The sequence below is a fragment of the Nerophis lumbriciformis genome, linkage group LG13, assembly GCF_033978685.3.
Source record: "Nerophis lumbriciformis linkage group LG13, RoL_Nlum_v2.1, whole genome shotgun sequence".
Classification (NCBI taxonomy): Eukaryota; Metazoa; Chordata; class Actinopteri; order Syngnathiformes; family Syngnathidae; genus Nerophis; species Nerophis lumbriciformis.
Genome location: NC_084560.2, coordinates 4,363,389 through 4,381,594, shown reverse-complemented (window position 1 = coordinate 4,381,594; position 18,206 = coordinate 4,363,389).

Here is an 18,206-nt window from a genome sequence, read left to right as displayed (position 1 = left end):
TGATGTGCATTCATTCCCACAATGACAACATTATTCCACTCTGCAGGACTTTTACTGCACAGGCGGAAAACTGCAGCTCGACACTCGCCCGCTTTAACGAGCCGGTGCATAATTAATAAGACGGAAGTCTCGACTTGAAGTCAATGAAAAGATGTCATTAATGTTATTATTCATTCACCTCTCTGCTGCAGAATTCATATCACACACACCTCATGCGCTGAATCCTGATTGCATACATTTCCATTTTTCCTTCCAACACGGGGGACCCGAGAGCGGTGAGAGGGACATCTGGGATGTTCTGGATGAGAAACGCTTGAGTGACACTCGTGTAAATGAGTCCAGGATATTTTGATTTCCTTTGTGCACATTCGAGATGATCATCTACCTGTGACGCACCTTTGTCCTGCTTGTGTTGCGCGGAATTCATCACCGCTTCTTTTCCAGTCGCCCCTAAAAGCCGACACGGGGATCAAACACGAGCGCCGTCTTCACAAAAAAGCAGTGAAGTTGTCACGTTGTGTAAATGGTAAATAAAAAGAAGATACAACAAATCCTTTTCAACTTATATTCAATTGAATAGACTGCAAAGACAAGATATTTCATGTTCACACTAAAAAAACTTAAATTTTTTCATTCTGGGTGTTGTTGATAAATAGCTGTGGCTTTGCATAGTAGAGTTTTAAGTTTTAATCATGAACTTAGAATTTAATGGCAGCAACACTTTGCAAAAAAAAAGGCATTTTTACCACTGTGTTATTCCTTTTAACAACACTCAGTAAAGGTTTGGGAACTGAGGAGACACATTTTTGAAGTGGAATTCTGTCAGGTCGTGGAGTTGCTGCGGGGATTTGTTCTCCCGGGATGCAAACGGACTAGACCGGACAAGGCTTGAAGGTAGGAACATATTTGAATCTCTCCTAAAAAAACTCAACCAAGTACAAAACAGAAAGGCGCACAAGGTGAAGGCAAGCTTAACGCAGGAAAACAAAAGCCAAGACTTAGCATAAACTATGGACATGAACCATGAAACTAAAAACACGAGCGCTGTCTTCACAAAAAAGCAGTGAAGTTGTCACGTTGTGTAAATGGTAAATAAAAAGAGAATACAACAAATCCTTTTCAACTTATATTCAATTGAATAGACTGCAAAGACAAGATATTTCATGTTCACACTAAAAAAACTAAACATTTTTCATTCTGGGTGTTGTTGATAAATAGCTGTGGCTTTGCATAGTAGAGTTTTAAGTTTAAATCATGAACTTAGAATTTAATGGCAGCAACACTTTGCAAAAAAAGGCATTTTTACCACTGTGTTATTCCTTTTAACAACACTCAGTAAAGGTTTGGGAACTGAGGAGACACATTTTTGAAGTGGAATTCTGTCAGGTCGTGGAGTTGCTGCGAGATTTGTTCTCCCGGGATGCAAACGGACTAGACCGGACAAGGCTTGAAGGTAGGAACATATTTTAATCTCTCCTAAAAAAACTCAACCAAGTACAAAACAGAAAGGCGCACAAGGTGAAGGCAAGCTTAATGCAGGAAACAAAAGCCAAGACTTAGCATAAACTATGGACATGAACCATGAAACTAAAAACACAAGCGCTGTCTTCACAAAAAAGCAGTGAATTTGTCACATTGTGTAAATGGTAAATAAAAAGAGAATACAACAAATCCTTTTCAACTTATATTCAATTGAATAGACTGCAAAGACAAGATATTTCATGTTCACACTAAAAAAACTAAAAAAAATTCATTCTGGGTGTTGTTGATAAATAGCTGTGGCTTTGCATAGTAGAGTTTTAAGTTTAAATCATGAACTTAGAATTTAATGGCAGCAACACTTTGCAAAAAAAAAGGCATTTTTACCACTGTGTTATTCCTTTTAACAACACTCAGTAAAGGTTTGGGAACTGAGGAGACACATTTTTGAAGTGGAATTCTGTCAGGTCGTGGAGTTGCTGCGGGGATTTGTTCTCCCGGGATGCAAACGGACTAGACCGGACAAGGCTTGAAGGTAGGAACATATTTTAATCTCTCCTAAAAAAACTCAACCAAGTACAAAACAGAAAGGCGCACAAGGTGAAGGCAAGCTTAACGCAGGGAAAAAAAAGCCAAGACATAGCATAAACTATGGACATGAACCATGAAACTAAAAACACAAGCGCTGTCTTCACAAAAAAGCAGTGAAGTTGTCACATTGTGTAAATGGTAAATAAAAAGAAGATACAACAAACCCTTTTCAACTTATATTCAATTGAATAGACTGCAAAGACAAGATATTTCATGTTCACACTAAAAAAACTAAACATTTTTCATTCTGGGTGTTGTTGATAAATAGCTGTGGCTTTGCATAGTAGAGTTTTAAGTTTAAATCATGAACTTAGAATTTAATGGCAGCAACACTTTGCAAAAAAAGGCATTTTTACCACTGTGTTATTCCTTTTAACAACACTCAGTAAAGGTTTGGGAACTGAGGAGACACATTTTTGAAGTGGAATTCTGTCAGGTCGTGGAGTTGCTGCGGGGATTTGTTCTCCCGGGATGCAAACGGACTAGACCGGACAAGGCTTGAAGGTAGGAACATATTTTAATCTCTCCTAAAAAAACTCAACCAAGTACAAAACAGAAAGGCGCACAAGGTGAAGGCAAGCTTAACGCAGGAAAACAAAAGCCAAGACTTAGCATAAACTATGGACATGAACCATGAAACTAAAAACACAAGCGCTGTCTTCACAAAAAAGCAGTGAATTTGTCACATTGTGTAAATGGTAAATAAAAAGAAGATACAACAAATCCTTTTCAACTTATATTCAATTGAATAGACTGCAAAGACAAGATATTTCATGTTCACACTAAAAAAACTAAACATTTTTCATTCTGGGTGTTGTTGATAAATAGCTGTGGCTTTGCATAGTAGAGTTTTAAGTTTAAATCATGAACTTAGAATTTAATGGCAGCAACACTTTGCAAAAAAAAAGGCATTTTTACCACTGTGTTATTCCTTTTAACAACACTCAGTAAAGGTTTGGGAACTGAGGAGACACATTTTTGAAGTGGAATTCTGTCAGGTCGTGGAGTTGCTGCGGGGATTTGTTCTCCCGGGATGCAAACGGACTAGACCGGACAAGGCTTGAAGGTAGGAACATATTTTAATCTCTCCTAAAAAAAACTCAACCAAGTACAAAACAGAAAGGCGCACAAGGTGAAGGCAAGCTTAACGCAGGAAAACAAAAGCCAAGACTTAGCATAAACTATGGACATGAACCATGAAACTAAAAACACGAGCGCTGTCTTCACAAAAAAGCAGTGAAGTTGTCACGTTGTGTAAATGGTAAATAAAAAGAAGATACAACAAATCCTTTTCAACTTATATTCAATTGAATAGACTGCAAAGACAAGATATTTCATGTTCACACTAAAAAAACTAAACATTTTTCATTCTGGGTGTTGTTGATAAATAGCTGTGGCTTTGCATAGTAGAGTTTTAAGTTTAAATCATGAACTTAGAATTTAATGGCAGCAACACTTTGCAAAAAAAAAGGCATTTTTACCACTGTGTTATTCCTTTTAACAACACTCAGTAAAGGTTTGGGAACTGAGGAGACACATTTTTGAAGTGGAATTCTGTCAGGTCGTGGAGTTGCTGCGGGGATTTGTTCTCCCGGGATGCAAACGGACTAGACCGGACAAGGCTTGAAGGTAGGAACATATTTTAATCTCTCCTAAAAAAACTCAACCAAGTACAAAACAGAAAGGCGCACAAGGTGAAGGCAAGCTTAACGCAGGGGAAAAAAAGCTAAGACTTAGCATAAACTATGGACATGAACCATGAAACTAAAAACACGAGCGCTGTCTTCACAAAAAAGCAGTGAATTTGTCACGTTGTGTAAATGGTAAATAAAAAGAGAATACAACAAATCCTTTTCAACTTATATTCAATTGAATAGACTGCAAAGACAAGATATTTCATGTTCACACTAAAAAAAAAAATTTTTTTTCATTCTGGGTGTTGTTGATAAATAGCTGTGGCTTTGCATAGTAGAGTTTTAAGTTTAAATCATGAACTTAGAATTTAATGGCAGCAACACGTTGCAAAAAAAGGCATTTTTACCACTGTGTTATTCCTTTTAACAACACTCAGTAAAGGTTTGGGAACTGAGGAGACACATTTTTGAAGTGGAATTCTGTCAGGTCGTGGAGTTGCTGCGGGGATTTGTTCTCCCGGGATGCAAACGGACTAGACCGGACAAGGCTTGAAGGTAGGAACATATTTTAATCTCTCCTAAAAAAAACTCAACCAAGTACAAAACAGAAAGGCGCACAAGGTGAAGGCAAGCTTAACGCAGGAAAGCAAAAGCCAAGACTTAGCATAAACTATGGACATGAACCATGAAACTAAAAACACAAGCGCTGTCTTCACAAAAAAGCAGTGAATTTGTCACATTGTGTAAATGGTAAATAAAAAGAGAATACAACAAATCCTTTTCAACTTATATTCAATTGAATAGACTGCAAAGACAAGATATTTCATGTTCACACTAAAAAAACTAAAAAAAATTCATTCTGGGTGTTGTTGATAAATAGCTGTGGCTTTGCATAGTAGAGTTTTAAGTTTTAATCATGAACTTAGAATTTAATGGCAGCAACACTTTGCAAAAAAAAAGGCATTTTTACCACTGTGTTATTCCTTTTAACAACACTCAGTAAAGGTTTGGGAACTGAGGAGACACATTTTTGAAGTGGAATTCTGTCAGGTCGTGGAGTTGCTGCGGGGATTTGTTCTCCCGGGATGCAAACGGACTAGACCGGACAAGGCTTGAAGGTAGGAACATATTTTAATCTCTCCTAAAAAAAACTCAACCAAGTACAAAACAGAAAGGCGCACAAGGTGAAGGCAAGCTTAACGCAGGAAAACAAAAGCCAAGACTTAGCATAAACTATGGACATGAACCATGAAACTAAAAACATGAAAAAAAAACTCACTAAACTGTGTCTTGAAACAAATAGCAAGAACTATGGACATGAAACAAAAAATACATACTGGACACGGCATGAATCGAACAGCGTGACTATGGCGGGAAAAGTCAAAACAGAGCATGAAAAGATCATCAAGAACTATGGCATGGACAGAGCAAATACGGAGTAATGTCGCCAGGACAACTAAGTGGCAAAACAGGCTTAAATAATAGTCTCTGGTTAAAGCAGGTGTGTGAGTCAAACACATGAGACAGGTGAAACTAATCAGACGTCATGGAGACTAAAACAAACAAGGGAGCGCAAACAGGAACTATGGAGTCTAAAACCGAAAATAACAAAAAATATGATCCATGACAAATTATTTCCCATTCTTGCTAGATGTACAGCTTAAGTTGTTCAACAGTCGCCCTTCTCATATTTTAGCCTTCACACATTTTCAATGTCTGGACTACAGGCAGGCCAGTCTCTTTTACTACGAAGCCACGCTGTTGTAACACGTGGCTGGGCATCGTCTTGCTGAAATAAGCAGGGGCGTCCATGATAACGTTGCTTGGATGGCAACATATGTTGCTCCAAAAGCTGTATGTACCTTTCAGCATTAATGGTGCCTTCACAGATGTGTAAGTTACCCATGTCTTGGGCACTAATACACCCCCATACCATCACACATGCTGGCGTTTACACTTTCACCCTAGAAGAGTCCCGATGGCTCTTTTCCCCTTTGTCGAAAAACCACTTTTTCACTTTGCATCAGTCCATCTTAGATGAGCTCGGGCCCAGCGAAGCATTTCTGGGTGTTGTTGATAAATGGCTGTGGCTTTGCATAATAGAGTTTTAACTCACACTTACAGATGTAGCGACCAACTGTAGTTACTGACAGTGGTTTTCTGAAGTGCCCATGTTAATTGTAAGTCTGATAATACATTAAGAGTGTTTAATTTTGTATTTATTTTGTGTGCTCAACCAACCCTAACCCTCCTGGTGGTGCTGTCACAAATGACTGATTAGTGCATTTTCCAGGCTACAGTATTTGAGACTAATTGGTTTTCCCAACTGTATGCAGTATCTTATTGTTAGAAATACTGCGTACATGTACTGTGTGTACAATTAGATACATTTTATTAGAATGTTATTTGAGTTGTAAGAGTATAATTTATCATTTAAATTAAATTCAGAGGTAAAGGAGGGGTGCACCTTGAGTATTACACATATGAATATTTACTTATTATATTTCTTGGTGTTTCTATTTTAAATCACACACACCTAATAAAGAAGTGTCCAAACTCTAAAATAACCACGATCATTTATTCCCATTAACTTTATTTTCCATACTAAAAGATATAATAGACATCTAATTTAATAATAATAATAATAATAATAATAAAAATAATAATAGATTTTATTTGTAAAAGCACTTTTTATTAAAAAAATAAAAAGATAATGAAAATAAATACAAATAAAAACTCGAACAGCCTAATAGCTAGAAGGGTTTTTAAGCCTTTTTTAAAAGCATCCACAGTCTGTGGTGCCATCAGGTGGTCAGGGAGAGTATTCCCCAAACTTTAGCTAATAATGCAACAAAATGTTAAAAAAAAAAAGAAAAAAAAAGGACTTGAATATCAACTTGACTTAAGATTTCAAAGCAAGTTATCAAAGTGTGCACTGTAAAAATGACAATACGGAAAAATTGAGCTGCCGGTTTTTTTTGTCCAAAACAAACAACTTTGGTACTGTTTGTGTTTACAGTAACACACAAATCAACAACTCTAGATTTCACTGTAAAATAGTGGTACTGTCTTTCCATTCCATTAACAGTAATGTGGTGTAAAAAAAAAAAACAACACTGCAACTTTTACGATAAAATTCTGGCAACTGAGCGAGTTTTTTTTTTACACTAAATTCTATTTATTATTTTTTTAAGCAAACGTAAAAAAAAAAAGCGAATAATGAAATGCTTAGGCAATAATGCAATATCATGAGCCGAATCCTTATACTTTGTTCTTTTAATCAAATGTTAAAAGTGGCCCGTTGAGGGCAGACATAACTGTGATGTGGCCCTCGATGAAAACAAGTTGTCCTAAAGGGTCCCCCATCCCACATTGCATGTAACAAACCACCGTTACAACATCATACAAATGTCACAGGGTCCTCCCTGTGCTTTGGGTTAGGATTACAACTTCATACAAATGTCCCAGGGTCCTCTTTGTGCTTAGAGCTAGGGTTTCAACATCATATAAATGTCCCAGGGTCCTCCCTGTGCTTTGGGTTAGGGTTTCAACATCGTACAAATGTCCCAGGGTCCTCCCTGTGCTTTGGGTTAGGGTTACAACATCATACAAATGTCCCAGGGTCTTCCCTGTGCTTTGGATTAGGGTTACAACATCATACAAATGTCCCGGGGTCCTCCCAGTGCTTTGGGTTAGGGTTACAACATCATACAAATGTCCTAGCGTCCTCTTTGTGCTTGGTTTAAGGTTGCAACATCATACAAATGGCCCAGGGTCCTCCCTGTGCTTTGGGTTAGGATTACAACTTCATACAAATGTCCCAGGGTCCTCTTTGTGCTTAGAGCTAGGGTTTCAACATCATATAAATGTCCCAGGGTCCTCCCTGTGCTTTGGGTTAGGGTTTCAACATCATACAAATGTCCCAGGGTCCTCCCTGTGCTTTGGGTTAGGGTTTCAACATCATACAAATGTCCCAGGGTCCTCCCTGTGCTTTGGGTTAGGGTTACAACATCATACAAATGTCCCAGGTTCCTCCCTGTGCTTTGGGTTAGGGTTACAACATCATACAAATGTCCCAGGGACCTCACTGTGCTTTTGGGTTAGGGTTACAACATCATACAAATGTCCTAGTGTCCTCTTTGTGCTTGGTTTAAGGTTGCAACATCATACGAATGGCCCAGGGTCCTCCCTGTGCTTTGGGTTAGGGTTACAACATCATACAAATGTCACAGGGTCCTCCCTGTGCTATGGGTTAGTATTACAACTTCATACAAATGTCCCAGGGTCCTCTTTGTGCTTAGAGCTAGGGTTTCAACATCATATAAATGTACCAGGGTCCTCCCTGTGCTTTGGGTTAGGGTTTCAACATCATACAAATGTCCCAGGGTCCTCCCTGTGCTTTGGGTTAGGGTTACAACATCATACAAATGTCCCAGGGTCCTCCCTGTGCTTTGGGTTAGGGCTACAACATCATGCAAATGCCCCAGGGTCCTCCCTGTGCTTTGGGTTAGGATTACAACTTCATACACATGTCCCAGGATCCTCTTTGTGCTTAGAGCTAGGGTTTCAACATCATATAAATGTCCCAGGGCTCTCCCTGTGCTTTGGTTTAGGGTTACAACATCAAACAAATGTCCCAGGGTCCTCCCTGTGCTTTGGGTTAGGGTTTCAACATCATACAAATGTCCCAGGGTCCTCCCTGTGCTTTGGGTTAGGGTTACAACATCATACAAATGTCCTAGCGTACTCTTTGTGCTTGGTTTAAGGTTGCAACATCATACAAATGGCCCAGGGTCCTCCCTGTGCTTTGGGTTAGGATTACAACTTCATACAAATGTCCCAGGGTCCTCTTTGTGCTTAGAGCTAGGGTTTCAACATCATATAAATGTCCCAGGGTCCTCCCTGTGCTTTGGGTTAGGGTTTCAACATCATACAAATGTCCCAGGGTCCTCCCTGTGCTTTGGGTTAGGGTTTCAACATCATACAAATGTCCCAGGGTCCTCCCTGTGCTTTGGGTTAGGGTTACAACATCATACAAATGTCCCAGGTTCCTCCCTGTGCTTTGGGTTAGGGTTACAACATCATACAAATGTCCCAGGGACCTCACTGTGCTTTTGGGTTAGGGTTACAACATCATACAAATGTCCTAGTGTCCTCTTTGTGCTTGGTTTAAGGTTGCAACATCATACGAATGGCCCAGGGTCCTCCCTGTGCTTTGGGTTAGGGTTACAACATCATACAAATGTCACAGGGTCCTCCCTGTGCTATGGGTTAGTATTACAACTTCATACAAATGTCCCAGGGTCCTCTTTGTGCTTAGAGCTAGGGTTTCAACATCATATAAATGTACCAGGGTCCTCCCTGTGCTTTGGGTTAGGGTTTCAACATCATACAAATGTCCCAGGGTCCTCCCTGTGCTTTGGGTTAGGGTTACAACATCATACAAATGTCCTAGCGTCCTCTTTGTGCTTGGTTTAAGGTTGCAACATCATACAAATGGCCCAGGGTCCTCCCTGTGCTTTGGGTTAGGATTACAACTTCATACACATGTCCCAGGGTCCTCTTTGTGCTTAGAGCTAGGGTTTCAACATCATATGAATGTCCCAGGGCCCTCCCTGTGCTTTGGTTTAGGGCTACAACATCAAACAAATGTCCCAGGGTCCTCCCGTGCTTTAGGTTAGGGTTTCAACATCATACAAATGTCCCAGGGTCCTCCCTGTGCTTTGGGTTAGGGCTACAACATCATGCAAATGCCCCAGGGTCCTCCCTGTGCTTTGGGTTAGGATTACAACTTCATACACATGTCCCAGGATCCTCTTTGTGCTTAGAGCTAGGGTTTCAACATCATATAAATGTCCCAGGGCTCTCCCTGTGCTTTGGTTTAGGGTTACAACATCAAACAAATGTCCCAGGGTCCTCCCTGTGCTTTGGGTTAGGGTTTCAACATCATACAAATGTCCCAGGGTCCTCCCTGTGCTTTGGGTTAGGGTTACAACATCATACAAATGTCCTAGCGTACTCTTTGTGCTTGGTTTAAGGTTGCAACATCATACAAATGGCCCAGGGTCCTCCCTGTGCTTTGGGTTAGGGTTTCAACATCATACAAATGTCCCAGGGTCCTCCCTGTGCTTTGGGTTAGGGTTACAACATCATACAAATGTCCTAGCGTACTCTTTGTGCTTGGTTTAAGGTTGCAACATCATACAAATGGCCCAGGGTCCTCCCTGTGCTTTGGGTTAGGGTTACAACATCATACAAATGTCACAGGGTCCTCCCTGTGCTTTGGGTTAGGATTACAACTTCATACACATGTCCCAGGGTCCTCTTTGTGCTTAGAGCTAGGGTTTCAACATCATATGAATGTCCCAGGGCCCTCTCTGTGCTTTGGTTTAGGGTTACAACATCAAAAAAATGTCCCAGGGTCCTCCCTGTGCTTTGGGTTAGGGTTACAACATCATACAAATGTCACAGGGTCCTCCCTGTGCTTTGGGTTAGGATTACAACTTCATACAAATGTCCCAGGGTCCTCTTTGTGCTTTGGGTTAGGATTACAACTTCATACACATGTCCCAGGGTCCTCTTTGTGCTTAGAGCTAGGGTTTCAACATCATATAAATGTCCCAGGGCCCTCCCTGTGCTTTGGTTTAGGGTTACAACATCAAACAAATGTCCCAGGGTCCTCCCTGTGCTTTGGGTTAGGGTTTCAACATCATACAAATGTCCCAGGATCCTCCCTGTGCTTTGGGTTAGGGTTACAACATCATGCAAATGTCCCAGGGTCCTCCCTGTGCTTTGGTTTAAGGTTAAAACATCATACAAATGTCCCAGGGTTCTCCCTGTGCTTTGGGTTTGGGTTACAACATCAAACAAATGTCCCGGGGTCCTCCCTGTGCTATGGGTTAGGGTTACAACATCAAACAAATGTCACAGGGTCCTCCCTGTGCTTTGGGTTAGGATTACAACTTCATACAAATGTCCCAGGGTCCTCTTTGTGCTTGAGGTAGGGTTTCAACATCATATAAATGTCCCAGGGTCCTCCCTGTGCTTTGGGTTAGGGTTTCAACATCATACAAATGTCCCAGGGTCCTCCCTGTGCTTTGGGTTAGGGTTACAACATCATACAAATGTCACAGGGTCCTCCCTGTGCTATGGGTTAGTATTACAACTTCGTACAAATGTCCCAGGGTCCTCTTTGTGCTTAGAGCTAGGGTTTCAACATCATATAAATGTCCCAGGGTCCTCCCTGTGCTTTGGGTTAGGGTTTCAACATCATACAAATGTCCCAGGGTCCTCCCTGGGCTTTGGGTTAGGGTTACAACATTATACAAATATACCAGGGTCATCCCTGTGCTTTGGGTTCGGGTTACAACATCAAACAAATGTCCCGGGGTCCTCCCTGTGCTATAGGTTAGGGTTACAACATCAAACAAATGTCCCAGGGTCCTCCCTGTGCTTTGGGTTAGGGTTACAACATCATACAAATGTCCCGGGGTCCTCCCAGTGCTTTGGGTTAGGGTTACAACATCATACAAATGTCCTAGTGTCCTCTTTGTGCTTGGTTTAAGGTTGCAACATCATACGAATGGCCCACGGTCCTCCCTGTGCTTTGGGTTAGGGTTACAACATCATACAAATGTCACAGGGTCCTCCCTGTGCTTTGGGTTAGGATTACAACTTCATACAAATGTCCCAGGGTCCTCTTTGTGCTTAGAGCTAGGGTTTCAACATCATATAAATGTCCCAGGGTCCTCCCTGTGCTTTGGGTTAGGGTTTCAACATCATACAAATGTCCCAGGGTCCTCCCTGTGCTTTGGGTTAGGGTTACAACATCATACAAATGTCACAGGGTCCTCCCTGTGCTTTGGGTTAGTATTACAACTTCATACAAATGTCCCAAGGTCCTCTTTGTGCTTAGAGCTAGGGTTTCAACATCATATAAATGTCCCAGGGTCCTCCCTGTGCTTTGGGTTAGGGTTTCAACATCATACAAATGTCCCAGGGTCCTCCCTGTGCTTTGGGTTAGGGTTACAACATTATACAAATATACCAGGGTCCTCCCTGTGCTTTGGGTTCGGGTTACAACATCAAACAAATGTCCCGGGGTCCTCCCTGTGCTATGGGTTAGGGTTACAACATCAAACAAATGTCCCAGGGTCCTCCCTGTGCTTTGGGTTAGGGCTGCAACAAAATACAAATGTCTCAGGGTCCTCCCTGTGCTTTGGGTTAGGGTTACAACATCATACAAATGTCCCAGGGTCCTCTTTGTGCTTAGAACTAGGGTTTCAACATCATATAAATGTCCCAGGGTCCTCCCTGTGCTTTGGGTTAGGGTTTCAACATCATACAAATGTCCGAGGTTCCTCCCTGTGCTTTGGGTTAGGGTTACAACATCATACAAATGTCACAGGGTCCTCCCTGTGCTATGGGTTAGTATTACAACTTCATACAAATGTCCCAGGGTCCTCTTTGTGCTTAAAGCTAGGGTTTCAACATCATATAAATGTCCCAGGGTCCTCCCTGTGCTTTGGGTTAGGGTTTCAACATCATACAAATGTCCCAGGGTCCTCCCTGTGCTTTGGGTTAGGGTTACAACATTATACAAATATACCAGGGTCCTCCCTGTGCTTTGGGTTCGGGTTACAACATCAAACAAATGTCCCGGGGTCCTCCCTGTGCTATGGGTTAGGGTTACAACATCAAACAAATGTCCCAGGGTCCTCCCTGTGCTTTGGGTTAGGGCTGCAACAAAATACAAATGTCTCAGGGTCCTCCCTGTGCTTTGGGTTAGGGTTACAACATCATACAAATGTCCCAGGGACCTCCCTGTGGTTTGGGTTAGGATTACAACTTCATACAAATGTCCCAGGGTCCTCTTTGTGCTTAGAGCTAGGGTTTCAACATCATATAAATGTCCCAGGGTCCTCCCTGTGCTTTGGGTTAGGGTTTCAACATCATACAAATGTCCCAGGGTCCTCCCTGTGCTTTGGGTTAGGGTTACAACATCATACAAATGTCACAGGGTCCTCCCTGTGCTATGGGTTAGTATTACAACTTCGTACAAATGTCCCAGGGTCCTCTTTGTGCTTAGAGCTAGGGTTTCAACATCATATAAATGTCCCAGGGTCCTCCCTGTGCTTTGGGTTAGGGTTTCAACATCATACAAATGTCCCAGGGTCCTCCCTGGGCTTTGGGTTAGGGTTACAACATTATACAAATATACCAGGGTCATCCCTGTGCTTTGGGTTCGGGTTACAACATCAAACAAATGTCCCGGGGTCCTCCCTGTGCTATAGGTTAGGGTTACAACATCAAACAAATGTCCCAGGGTCCTCCCTGTGCTTTGGGTTAGGGTTACAACATCATACAAATGTCCCGGGGTCCTCCCAGTGCTTTGGGTTAGGGTTACAACATCATACAAATGTCCTAGTGTCCTCTTTGTGCTTGGTTTAAGGTTGCAACATCATACGAATGGCCCACGGTCCTCCCTGTGCTTTGGGTTAGGGTTACAACATCATACAAATGTCACAGGGTCCTCCCTGTGCTTTGGGTTAGGATTACAACTTCATACAAATGTCCCAGGGTCCTCTTTGTGCTTAGAGCTAGGGTTTCAACATCATATAAATGTCCCAGGGTCCTCCCTGTGCTTTGGGTTAGGGTTTCAACATCATACAAATGTCCCAGGGTCCTCCCTGTGCTTTGGGTTAGGGTTACAACATCATACAAATGTCACAGGGTCCTCCCTGTGCTTTGGGTTAGTATTACAACTTCATACAAATGTCCCAAGGTCCTCTTTGTGCTTAGAGCTAGGGTTTCAACATCATATAAATGTCCCAGGGTCCTCCCTGTGCTTTGGGTTAGGGTTTCAACATCATACAAATGTCCCAGGGTCCTCCCTGTGCTTTGGGTTAGGGTTACAACATTATACAAATATACCAGGGTCCTCCCTGTGCTTTGGGTTCGGGTTACAACATCAAACAAATGTCCCGGGGTCCTCCCTGTGCTATGGGTTAGGGTTACAACATCAAACAAATGTCCCAGGGTCCTCCCTGTGCTTTGGGTTAGGGCTGCAACAAAATACAAATGTCTCAGGGTCCTCCCTGTGCTTTGGGTTAGGGTTACAACATCATACAAATGTCCCAGGGACCTCCCTGTGCTTTGGGTTAGGATTACAACTTCATACAAATGTCCCAGGGTCCTCTTTGTGCTTAGAACTAGGGTTTCAACATCATATAAATGTCCCAGGGTCCTCCCTGTGCTTTGGGTTAGGGTTTCAACATCATACAAATGTCCGAGGTTCCTCCCTGTGCTTTGGGTTAGGGTTACAACATCATACAAATGTCACAGGGTCCTCCCTGTGCTATGGGTTAGTATTACAACTTCATACAAATGTCCCAGGGTCCTCTTTGTGCTTAAAGCTAGGGTTTCAACATCATATAAATGTCCCAGGGTCCTCCCTGTGCTTTGGGTTAGGGTTTCAACATCATACAAATGTCCCAGGGTCCTCCCTGTGCTTTGGGTTAGGGTTACAACATTATACAAATATACCAGGGTCCTCCCTGTGCTTTGGGTTCGGGTTACAACATCAAACAAATGTCCCGGGGTCCTCCCTGTGCTATGGGTTAGGGTTACAACATCAAACAAATGTCCCAGGGTCCTCCCTGTGCTTTGGGTTAGGGCTGCAACAAAATACAAATGTCTCAGGGTCCTCCCTGTGCTTTGGGTTAGGGTTACAACATCATACAAATGTCCCAGGGACCTCCCTGTGGTTTGGGTTAGGATTACAACTTCATACAAATGTCCCAGGGTCCTCTTTGTGCTTAGAGCTAGGGTTTCAACATCATATAAATGTCCCAGGGTCCTCCCTGTGCTTTGGGTTAGGGTTTCAACATCATACAAATGTCCCAGGGTCCTCCCTGTGCTTTGGGTTAGGGTTACAACATCATACAAATGTCACAGGGTCCTCCCTGTGCTATGGGTTAGTATTACAACTTCATACAAATGTCCCAGGGTCCTCTTTGTGCTTAGAGCTAGGGTTTCAACATCATATAAATGTCCCAGGGTCCTCCCTGTGCTTTGGGTTAGGGTTTCAACATCATACAAATGTCCTAGGGTCCTCCCTGTGCTTTGGGTTAGGGTTACAACATCATACAAATGTCACAGGGCCCTCCCTGTGCTATGGGTTAGTATTACAACTTCATACAAATGTCCCAGGGTCCTGTTTGTGCTTAGAGCTAGGGTTTCAACATTATATAAATGTCCCAGGGTCCTCCCTGTGCTTTGGGTTAGGGTTACAACATCAAACAAATATCCCAGGGTCCTCCCTGTGCTTTGGGTTCGGGTTACAACATCAAACAAATGTCCCGGGGTCCTCCCTGTGCTTTGGGTTAGGGTTACTACGTCATACAAATATCCCAGGGTCCTCCCTGTGCTTTGGGTTAGGGTGACAACATCATACAAATATACCAGGGTCCTCCCGGTGCTATGGGTTAGGGTTACAACATCAAACAAATGTCCCAGGGTCCTCCCTGTGCTTTGGGTTAGGGCTGCAACATCATACAAATGTCCCAGGGTCCTCTCTGTGCTTTGGGTTAGGGTGACAACATCATACAAATGTCCCAGGGTCCTCCCTGTGCTATGGGTTAGTATTACAACTTCATACAAATGTCCCAGGGTCCTCTTTGTGCTTAGAGCTAGGGTTTCAACAATATATAAATGTCCCCGGGTCCTCCCTGTGCTTTGGGTTAGGGTTTCAACATCATACAAATGTCCCAGGGTCCTCTCTGTGCTTTGGGTTAGGGCTGCAACATTATACAAATGTCCCAGGGTCCTCTCTGTGCTTTGGGTTAGGGTGACAACATCATACAAATGTCCCAGGGTCATCTCTGTGTTTTGATTTAGGGTTACAACATCATACAAATGTCTCAGGGTCCGCCCTGTGCTTTGAGTTAGGGTTACAACATCATACAAATATACCAGGGTCCTCCTTGTGCTTTGGGATAGGGTTACTACGTCATACAAATGTCCCAGGGTCCTCCCTGTGCTTTGGGTTAGGGTTACAACATCATACAAATGTCCCAGGGTCCTCCCTGTGCTTTGGGTTAGGGTTACAACATCATACAAATATACCAGGGTCCTCCCTGTGCTTTGGGATAGGGTTACTACGTCATACAAATGCCCCAGGGTCCTCCCTGTGCTATGGGTTAGGGTTACAACATCAAACAAATGTCCCAGGGTCCTCCCTGTGCTTTGGGTTAGGGCTGCAACATTATACAAATGTCCCAGGGTCCTCTCTGTGCTTTGAGTTAGGGTTACAACATCATACAAATGTCTCAGGGTCCTCCCTGTGCTTTGGGTTAGGGTTACAACATCATACAAATGTCACAGGGTCCTCCCTGTGCTATGGGTTAGTATTACAACTTCGTACAAATGTCCCAGGGTCCTCTTTGTGCTTAGAGCTAGGGTTTCAACATCATATAAATGTCCCAGGGTCCTCCCTGTGCTTTGGGTTAGGGTTTCAACATCATACAAATGTCCCAGGGTCCTCCCTGGGCTTTGGGTTAGGGTTACAACATTATACAAATATACCAGGGTCATCCCTGTGCTTTGGGTTCGGGTTACAACATCAAACAAATGTCCCGGGGTCCTCCCTGTGCTATAGGTTAGGGTTACAACATCAAACAAATGTCCCAGGGTCCTCCCTGTGCTTTGGGTTAGGGTTACAACATCATACAAATGTCCCGGGGTCCTCCCAGTGCTTTGGGTTAGGGTTACAACATCATACAAATGTCCTAGTGTCCTCTTTGTGCTTGGTTTAAGGTTGCAACATCATACGAATGGCCCACGGTCCTCCCTGTGCTTTGGGTTAGGGTTACAACATCATACAAATGTCACAGGGTCCTCCCTGTGCTTTGGGTTAGGATTACAACTTCATACAAATGTCCCAGGGTCCTCTTTGTGCTTAGAGCTAGGGTTTCAACATCATATAAATGTCCCAGGGTCCTCCCTGTGCTTTGGGTTAGGGTTTCAACATCATACAAATGTCCCAGGGTCCTCCCTGTGCTTTGGGTTAGGGTTACAACATCATACAAATGTCACAGGGTCCTCCCTGTGCTTTGGGTTAGTATTACAACTTCATACAAATGTCCCAAGGTCCTCTTTGTGCTTAGAGCTAGGGTTTCAACATCATATAAATGTCCCAGGGTCCTCCCTGTGCTTTGGGTTAGGGTTTCAACATCATACAAATGTCCCAGGGTCCTCCCTGTGCTTTGGGTTAGGGTTACAACATTATACAAATATACCAGGGTCCTCCCTGTGCTTTGGGTTCGGGTTACAACATCAAACAAATGTCCCGGGGTCCTCCCTGTGCTATGGGTTAGGGTTACAACATCAAACAAATGTCCCAGGGTCCTCCCTGTGCTTTGGGTTAGGGCTGCAACAAAATACAAATGTCTCAGGGTCCTCCCTGTGCTTTGGGTTAGGGTTACAACATCATACAAATGTCCCAGGGACCTCCCTGTGCTTTGGGTTAGGATTACAACTTCATACAAATGTCCCAGGGTCCTCTTTGTGCTTAGAACTAGGGTTTCAACATCATATAAATGTCCCAGGGTCCTCCCTGTGCTTTGGGTTAGGGTTTCAACATCATACAAATGTCCGAGGTTCCTCCCTGTGCTTTGGGTTAGGGTTACAACATCATACAAATGTCACAGGGTCCTCCCTGTGCTATGGGTTAGTATTACAACTTCATACAAATGTCCCAGGGTCCTCTTTGTGCTTAAAGCTAGGGTTTCAACATCATATAAATGTCCCAGGGTCCTCCCTGTGCTTTGGGTTAGGGTTTCAACATCATACAAATGTCCCAGGGTCCTCCCTGTGCTTTGGGTTAGGGTTACAACATTATACAAATATACCAGGGTCCTCCCTGTGCTTTGGGTTCGGGTTACAACATCAAACAAATGTCCCGGGGTCCTCCCTGTGCTATGGGTTAGGGTTACAACATCAAACAAATGTCCCAGGGTCCTCCCTGTGCTTTGGGTTAGGGCTGCAACAAAATACAAATGTCTCAGGGTCCTCCCTGTGCTTTGGGTTAGGGTTACAACATCATACAAATGTCCCAGGGACCTCCCTGTGGTTTGGGTTAGGATTACAACTTCATACAAATGTCCCAGGGTCCTCTTTGTGCTTAGAGCTAGGGTTTCAACATCATATAAATGTCCCAGGGTCCTCCCTGTGCTTTGGGTTAGGGTTTCAACATCATACAAATGTCCCAGGGTCCTCCCTGTGCTTTGGGTTAGGGTTACAACATCATACAAATGTCACAGGGTCCTCCCTGTGCTATGGGTTAGTATTACAACTTCATACAAATGTCCCAGGGTCCTCTTTGTGCTTAGAGCTAGGGTTTCAACATCATATAAATGTCCCAGGGTCCTCCCTGTGCTTTGGGTTAGGGTTTCAACATCATACAAATGTCCCAGGGTCCTCCCTGTGCTTTGGGTTAGGGTT